Raw genomic sequence first — 9,686 nt, forward strand, 5'->3', positions numbered from 1 at the left:
TTTGAAAGGTTTTCTTACATCACTGCACAGATGATGTGAAATATGTATTCTGAGCATACATGCCTTGTTTGCATTCTCTCTAGGCATCTGTTTCACCACACTTTCATTCTACAATGCCCTCCTTTTGGTACGGTACCTTCCTTTGCTGGGCCTTGAGGTTACTCAGCAGAGTACTCAGTTCAAGGAACATCTTCAGGTATGGGATTTTCCCTAATGCAGATTGCTGGGATAAATCATCAGTCAGCTTGAGTGACTACAGCCTGTGCCCATGTGCTTGGAATTAAAGAGCAGAGGTTCCAAGACATATAGTAATTTCTTCTCCCAAAAAGGGAGGCACTATCTAAATTTAAGCACCTCCCCATGCCTGCCTGTTACCTCTTTGAGGCTCTGACTGAAATGCCCCAATGAGAAGATTGCCTCTACAGAGGACAGGCTTCTGTTTGAAGGGCTCTCAGTCCATGTCCAATTTAATTACTGGTATAAAGAATTCTTACTCTTACATTGTTACTTCTCTATCCCACCTTTTCCTAGCCATGGAACTCAGAGTGGCCTAGTGGTTCCCAAGCTGTCACCCATCCAGAAAATGACCACACCCAGCCCTGCTTAGCTTCTGCAAGGTTGTGGCCTCATGTGTCTTCAGACCATACCCGGCCTAACCATAAGAAGGGAGAACTGAGGGCTTGAAGTTGCCCATCAACACTTAGTAGCTCGGCAGCAGACTGAGCAGACAAACAGGTAACTTGGTCACAGTCTTCAGGTGAGAAGGGAGAGATGGGGCGACTTGTTTGGGTTTGATGGGGAGTGTTGCTTCAGGGCTGATCAATATTACTGGCATATTATTGACTATAATACATTCATATATTGCAATTTATACTGTTTTGGTTCATAGATTGTATTTGTTATACCTTTAATGCATTTTTTCTGTATTAGGAGTTGTTTTTATTAGTTTGTTGTTGTTGTTGTTGTGAGCTGACTGAGCTCAGCTTGGTTGTTGCAAAAGCAGCATACAAATATTACTTCAAATTGAAACAGTCTACCCCATTGTGGCAATATGAGTAGTATTTATATTTAAATTGGAGTGATTATATCTAAATTTGCATCTCTAAACTAACATACACAAAACTTTGTCCTTCCTCTCTCCCTCCCTCCCTCCCTCTCTCCCTCTCTCCCTCTCTCTCTCTTTGGTGATGTCTCCAGGAGGGAGACAAAAAGAGCACCAGTCAACCAACCATCTCCTTTCCCCCACCATTCAAAGACAAGCCTCCTGTTCCTATCCCATCACCTGCTCCTAAGCAGGGGAATTCCTCTATCAAAGGAGGTTATCAAGACCCCTGGATTCCTTACCTTCTACTCTTCAGCAGTCTCCTACCTGCTTCCCATGCATTCCTGAAATTTCTAGAGACTCAAATAAGAAATGGAACCTTCTCAAAGGGTTTACTAGGTCATTTGCAAGATTTTTGTGACCAGAAGATTGCAAAAGTGACAGATTGATCAAGAAAGATCAGTAGGAATACAGTTTAGTAAAAAAAGGTAAAGGAAAAGGGCCCCAGGACAGTTAAGTCCAGTCGAATTTGACTATGGGGTGCAGCACTCATCTCCACTTTCAGGCTGAGGGAGCCGGGTCATGTGGCCAGCGTGTCTAAATTGCTTCTGGTGCAACGGGACACCGAGACAAGTACCAGAGTGCACGGAAATGCCAATTACCTTCCTACTGCAGCGGTACCTATTTATCTACTCACGATGGTATGCTTTCGAACTGCTGGGTTGGTAGGAGTGGGCCAAAACAACGGGAGCTCACCCCATTGTGCGGATTCGAACTGCTGGCCTTCCAATCGGCAAACCCAAGAGGCTCGGTGGTTTAGACCACAGCACCACCTGTGTCCCTTCAGCTTAGCAATAGAAGTTGAATAAACAGAGCCACCCTCTTCCAGCCACCTGAAAGTTTCAAATCCCTCACCTTTAAAGGCTGGGCAAGATTTGGGGGCTTGTCAGGAGACAACAGAGCTATCAATAAAGACAAGAGAGAGTGTGTACACTGAGTTGAAGATTGATGAAGAGAAACTGGAAGACCAGGCCAGTGATGTCATAATCATATTGACCAATATGGGGTGTTTTCAGTCTCCTCTGTTGCTAGGCAAACTTTAAAATACATTTTTTTAAAAGCTCCAACAACTCTAGCAATGATTTCAATTCCTCCAGCTATTCAGTGTGTAATTATGTAATTATGAGGTTGATACTGAAATCTGAGAATTAGCAGAAATCTCCACTACGTCATCAGTCAGAGGCTGGTACCAAATCTACTCACAGACACACAGACATGAACCTGAATCTTACAGACATTTTCACAGAGCTATTACTTTGAGGATCTTTATATGGCACAGAAATTATTGCTACCGGACTTCCACTTGGATCGCCGTAGAAGATGGCTGAAAATACCATCTCTCCTGCTCCCACGGGGTAATTTACGAGGCTGTAAAGGGGAGTATGCAGCCTCCCGAAGTCTTCCCGGGGTACGGGAAGATGCTGTCTCATCCGCAGTTGCCCACTACCAGCTTCGACTTCGGAAGGAAGGAGAGGCCGGGGGCACTGGATGGAAAGCCCCTGTGGGAGCCTGGATCCCCTGGACGCCGTCTCTACGAGTGAAAACATGTTCCATGACAAGAGAAAGATTGTATATAAGTCATGGACATGCTTCAGACAAGGAAAGAAGATTTATACTGCTAAGCTCAGCCACTGAGAAAACAAAAGATAACAGAGGAATGTAATCATCAAGAAATGGAATGTGACGGAGCTGAAGGGGGGAGCGAGAACTTTATAATTCTGCATTACTGTGCTTTACAATTCACCTAACAAAACTCCCATCTGAAGAACCATAAACAACATTTATAAAGCAAGTGAGATCGGAAAGTGGGAAAATTATTGAATTAATATGGTTTTTAAAATATATATAAACTGTGTGAATTGAAAACATAAATAATCAAAGTATGTTCTCTTGGATTCGCTTGGAATGTGGTTAAAGATTCCTCAAAATATGGACATCAAAGAGAAGCGATCTCATTAGTGGCTAGAAACTTGTCAAGAAACTTTTGAGTTATGATGCAGCTATAATTTAGAATCCGCCATATTGGAGATAGTCAAAGGGGGAGAGAGCCATAAATAAGACATTAGATGTGTATTTATAGTTTTGATCTGGCAAATCTTCCCTGAAAAGGCTATATTGAGTAGCGATCTGGAGAAAACATCACAGAGGCTTAAAGATTTGATTTATGGGGACTGCTCGAAGATGGCTGCTGCTAGCTGTGAGAAGGATCTTTGGATTTCTGGACAGACTTGGCAAGATACCAGCATGCGAAGAGACAGTGCTAATTTACAGAGGAATCATAAGCATAAACTTACACAGAAACATGGTCAAACTTGCTTGCTCGAAAAACTCAGAGGCTTGAAAGAAGATAGAAGGATTTTAATAGACTATTGGATAAGATCTGGACTTTATTGATTAGAAAGCAGTGACTATAAGAGGACTAGGCTTTCTGAGTCTGAAGCATGGGAAGTCAAATTTAAATTTGTATAATTTGGCAGAAGATTTGGATTAATTGTTTAATTGATATTTGTATAATTTGAAAATGGATTAGATATTTAAATTGGAAAATCTAATAAAAATGTTTATTTAAAAAAAGAAATTATTGCTACCAATTAATGCCAATATTATCTTGTTTCTTCAGAGGAATTAGCAAGAACCCACACCATATGCTATGCTTTATTTTATTTGTACAAAATGACAAAGAGCAAACAGGAATGGCTTTGTGGCTTGAAGCACCAATACAGAAATGCAAGAGAGTAAAATGGTTAGAAATTGTGCAGGCAACCCAATTCTCATTTGCCTGCTGGACCCCAAGCTTACACAGTTCCAACTACAGAGAGAGAGTTAGGTATTTCTCAGGCAGGCATTTAGAGACCCAGTGAGATTGCAGAAGGGAGAAACAAACCAGGAGGAGGAAAAGTTTGCCTGCAAGTTAACGGAACTCCAGGTCTCACAAGAGCTTTAGGTAAGTAAGTAAGATCAATGAAACATGAAAAAGAGAAGTGAGAGGGGTGACATGCAATGGTTATCTGTCTTTAGGATGAGGGAAGCAAAGAGAAGCAGTTTCTTTGGTTTTTCCTATGACCTAAGTTCACTGTCATGGCTGGGTCCAGGGCTGCTGGCAATGGCTAAGTTGTTGATTCTGGGGTAGTGGAGACCCTGACGGCTATGGACATCTAAGTTGGTATTAGTTTGAACTTGATAAATTGAAACGCACACACTGTATCCCCATTTCGCTTTTTCATGTGGAAAGGTGACCAGGATACTAACTTCACCTGACAAGCAGTACAGCAATGGATGGCTTCAAGCATGATTTGTGGTGAGATTCAGTGGACTGTTCAGTCATCTCATCTATTGTGCGTGTTGCGGGGGGGGGCAGTTACAGAAGCATTGGATTTTCCTCTTCCAAGCTTCACTGTTGCATGAGTGGGAAACATGCTGTGTTCAGTAAATAGGACCCCCACTCTGTTTAGCCAAACCCTGAACACCAAAATTCATCACAATAGTTTGAATCCCAAGTTAATTCTAAGAACACAATGGTAGGATGTTTCAGAGAATACCTTGCCCATGGTAGCGAAACCACATCTTGAGTTTCCTGAACTGCATATGGTGGAGGTGGGAACATGGCTGGTGGCAGCAATTAACCAAGTGGGGGCCTGGCAGGGGAGCCAGGAATTTTGCCACTGTGCAGGGCCTCAGCCGGCACCGTCCTCCGCACAGGAACTAGATGCATTCAGTGGGAAGCTGTGAAGTGCAGGACTTTTGAATGAAAGCTGTTTGGTCTCCCATGCGCAAAAACTTGTCTGGCATGCAAGGCCCACCTGGCACTGCACACTTTCTTGCCTTTCCAGCAGTTCTCCTTTCCAAACACATCTTTTGTACACTAATATTGTCCTGCTAATATTCCATGACACATCTCTAGTCTTTGGCCTCTTCCCACTTTCCTGTTTATATGGGCTGATATGGGAGAAAAGCAATGACAAACCTAGACAGCATCTTAAAAAGCAGAGACATCACCTTGCCGACAAAGGTCCGTATAGTTAAAGCTATGGTTTTCCCAGTAGTGATGTATGGAAGTGAGAGCTGGACCATAAAGAAGGCTGATCGCCGAAGAATTGATGCTTTTGAATTGTGGTGCTGGAGGAGACTCTTGAGAGTCCCATGGACTGCAAGAAGATCAAACCTATCCATTCTTAAGGAAATCAGCCCTGAGTGCTCCCTGGAAGGACAGATTGTGAAGCTGAGGCTCCAATACTTTGGCCACCTCATGAGAACAGAAGAATCCTTGGAAAAGACCCTGATGTTGGGAAAGATTGAGGGCACTAGGAGAAGGGGACATCAGAGGACAAGATGGTTGGACAGTGTTCTCGAAGCTACGAACATGAGTTTGACCAAACTGTGGGAGGCAGTGCAAGACAGGAGTGCCTGGCGTGCTATGGTCCATGGGGTCACGAAGAGTCGGACACGACTAAACGACTAAACAACAACAACAACATGGGCTGATATCCATTTCATAGGAAAGGCAGCCTTGAATTAACTGCTTTAATTATTCACTCACCTCAGTAGAAACATTACAATGTGTTTCTCCCTACTAGAAGTTAACTCAATCCTTTGTGTGTGTCCCCTGCTAGTTCCATAGATATGTTTCTCTTCCTGTCAAGAAAGGAACCGCTGAATTGGCTTCGCTCTTTTATGAGCTGCGACTGGTATGGCAGCTATGACCGTTCCTGGACCAGAAGAGCTTGACCCACAGGAGTGCAGGCATTGGGGACGTCAAGACTGGAATACTGCAGTGCACTCTAGATGGGCCTTCCCTTGTCCTGGAAACTGCAGGATTTTGTAGCCTGGCGTCTAAACTTCATAGAATCATAGAGTTGGAAGAGACCACAAGGGCCATCCAGTCCAACCCCCTGCCAAGCAGGAAACACCATCAAAGCATTCCTGACAGATGGCTGTCAAGCCTCTGCTTAAAGACCTCCAAAGAAGGAGACTCCACCACACTTCTTGGCAGCAAATTCCACTGTCGAACAGCTCTTACTGTCAGGAAGTTCTTCCTAATGTTTAGGTGGAATATTCTTTCTTGTAGCTTGAATCCATTTGCTCTGTGTCCGCTTTTCTGGAGAAAACAACCTTTCAATGGATGGGAATCCAAGTGTGTGCTTGACTGGCAGTCAACATATCCATTTATGATGTGGATATTCGTTCTAGCTCTGGAAGAAGCTTGATGTGAGAAGGAATAATGGAGGGTCCCTTTAGTACACTCTCTTGTTACATTTGGGCACAGCCTGTTCTCATTTTTCTATGAATGCAGATCACACCTCTGTGTGTTGGGTTAATTAGTTTGCCACATCATAAACAAAGCAAACCACCAGCATTAATTGGCATCTGCCTAAGTGATGCTTTATAAACTCTAAATTACAGCATCATAAAACTTCCTTGAGTTTATCACTGTGGCTCGATCAGACTGAACTCAGAAACTCAACTTTCATGACTAACTGGTACACTGTATGTTATGACTCCAGGTTCTGCCAACTTCAAGCTTGGCAGGCCATGAACCCAGGTGGGACTTGCAGGAGGAGAACAGATGCCAAGTGCAATTTGACAAATGAAATGGGTGGGGACTTAGGGAAGATGCTAAACAAATTCAGCACAAATATTCTGAAGAGAATGCAGATTTCTGCATACAGCCTGACATTGATGTTGTGGTTGTTACTGCTGCTACCATTATTTTGCGTGACCTTTCTCAAAGAGTTCCTTTTGTACCTAGAGACTCCGCTTCCTTGGGAAGAGAGAATATTCGAGACTGAGTGTTTTTGTGCTATTTGTTTATTTACAAATGCACAGCTTGAGCAGGGGGAAGAAGCGTGTAGGTGCACAAACAGATAGTGGCATCATCCCACCCCGCAAATCCTGGTCCCCATACACCTTAATGCTGATTCTTGGAAACCAGCAGTATACCGTAATAAATGCAAGCTGTTTCACTTCAGGCCTAAACCAAAGTGCCTCTTTCTTTTCCATTAGCTTAAAGACCAAACCTGCCTTTTGCTCCCACGAGGGCTGGCAAGTGCCACATCCTCAAGCTGGCTTCTTAATTTTTTTAAGAGGCTTAGCCATACCAAGACCTGAGGAGAGAGCTACTTTGGACAATCAAAGTGGATGTTTACAACATCATTACTTTGAGATCTTTGGGGCAAGTAGTTTCTTCATGACTAAACCACTTAAAATGTACTTTGCATGCAATTCATGCAAAATACATTTTAAGTGGTATAGTCATAAAGAAACTACTTGCTCCAGAGATCTCAAAGTACTTTTAATGGAAGGAGAAGAGAAAAATTAGAGGGGCAATAAAAAAGAAGCAACAAGCTTTCAGTAAAATAATTTTTAAAAATCAGTTTTCCAAGTTGTTAAAATGTCTGTTTAAATAAGATTCAGTATCAGGTCTCCCCCCCCCCCCACACACACACTTTTTTGTTTATTTCACTGGCCTTGATGGCTGGTTAAAACAGGCATACATTTATTACCCAACTCAGCAATACAGCTCATGAGTTCTTTTATTGTACCAGAAGGAGTCTATGTTATCTTCATTTTGTGGTCCTACCCATATGCTCAGCTCATGCCAAAACAGTGAAAGTAGCAGCATCTAGCAAGATATATAAACTGGCCATTTGCAGACCTAGAGTCATAGTATTGTAGAGCTGGAAGGGTCTTCCGCTGGTTTTCCTCCTAGCCAATTTGCAAATTCTCCCACTGGACAATGTTCAAGGATAATTTTCAAAAAGATGCTTACGGTTGTTTCTAATAGCCTGAAACGTGTTCGCCTATTAGTGCTAATTTCTCTTTAAAACATAAATGACCAGGAAATCCTGTGTACTGTAAATAACATTAATCTTTATTTCTCATCTTCAGCCTTTTAGCACTGATCTTTCTGAAGCCAACACAGCAACAAGCTGTGAGCAAGGGAAAGGTCCTCTCTGAGCTCAGGTGAACCCTGAGATGCACCCAAATAAAACAAATATTTTATTTTAAAGTTTGTTTGTTTTTAAAACCCACCCAAGTAGTGTGTGCATGCAGAAATCAAATGCAGGATGGTGCAGCATCAGCTGAGGAGGAGGGAGAAGCAGAAAAAAAGCTGAAATGGGGGTGGAGGAAGGCAAGCAAGGAGACAAAGCACAAAGGAAGTGAGAGGTCTGTGTAAGGTACAAAATGCTTTTAATTGCTCAAAGCAAAGTGGGCGGAAGAGAGGGTACAGATACACACACAGAACACAGGGAGGGAGGAACAGCTGCCATTGCTGCTTGCCTGCCAGCCAGCCTTATTGTATCTCACAGCCACACAAGCAGATTTTCTGCCAGTCTCTTTCTGTGTATCCTTCCAAGCCCATTCCATTTCTTCCCTGAAAACAACCTGGCTAAGCATCAGAGGTGTAACCAGGCTGAGATCCCCTGCGGGTGCCCAGTCCCATAAGCAGCACAGGTAGCAGCAGATCTTCCCCGCTTCCTGCATCCCTGCTAAAAAATGTCCAGCCGTATGATGCTCAGCGGGAGAAGCTGCAGCTCCGTTGTAGAGCATGTGCTTTGCTTGCAGAAGGTTCCAGGTCCAATCCCCAGCATCTCCAGGCGGGGCTGGGAAGACTCCTGTCTTGGAGAGCTTCTTCCAGTCAGTGACAACAATGCTGAGCGGGGCATTTGGGCACCTGAGGCAAACCACAAGATGGCATCTCCCCATCCCAGCCAGGGAAGAAGGGGTGAGTGCAGATGTATGTCAGGAACAAGGGAAGGAATCTACTGTACTTTGGGACCTGCTCCCACTCTGGATCCTGCCCCCTGAAGCAGGATCGATGCCGAGCTTGGTGGATCAATGGTCTGACTCAGTACAAGGCATCTTCTTGTGTTGCCCATGGGCTTTGCTCTTACCATATGGCTCAAAGAGGGTTGTGAACATTGTTCCTTCCAAGGCTTGAGGTTCAAGGCACCATGCACTGAGGACAAGCCCAAACCTCAGTCACCTGGAAGCTTTACATTGGGTGGGGCTATTGGTAGCCGAGCACATGCTGGGCATGTCTTAGGTATCAGGTTTTTGTCCTCAATATCTCTAGATAAAAATGAATCCAGGGAGAAGGGCTGGGAAAGGCTGCAGAGCTGGGGGCTGGGCCAGCTGTCCATGCAGTCAGTACTGGAGAAGATGGAGCCATGGCCTGACTCAGGCTGTTTTCCAGCATGTTTTCTCCTGCTCTGGAGGGTAGGACCAGAACCAACGGATTCAAGTTACAAGAAAGGAGATTCCTACTCAACATCAGGAAGAACCTTCTGAAAGTAAGAGCTGACAATGGAACGGAATCCTCCAGGAAGTGGTGGACTCTCCTTCCTTGGAGGCTTTTAAGCAGAGGGTGGATGGTCATCTCTCAGGGGTGCTTTAGTTGAGATTACTCCATTGTAGGGGGTTGGACTAGATGACCTCTCAGACCCTCCAAGTGTCCCTATTTTCCAGGGAACATCCCTGATTTAGAGAAGCTGGAACATCCTGCTTTTCCTTAAGACGTCCCTATTTTCACTGGAGAAATATTGGAGAGTATGGGGTTATCTGTATACCTGTATAGCATAGGTTT

Source organism: Zootoca vivipara, chromosome 3 (genome assembly GCF_965207765.1).
Source record: "Zootoca vivipara chromosome 3, rZooViv2.hap1.1, whole genome shotgun sequence".
NCBI classification, from domain to species: domain Eukaryota; kingdom Metazoa; phylum Chordata; class Lepidosauria; order Squamata; family Lacertidae; genus Zootoca; species Zootoca vivipara.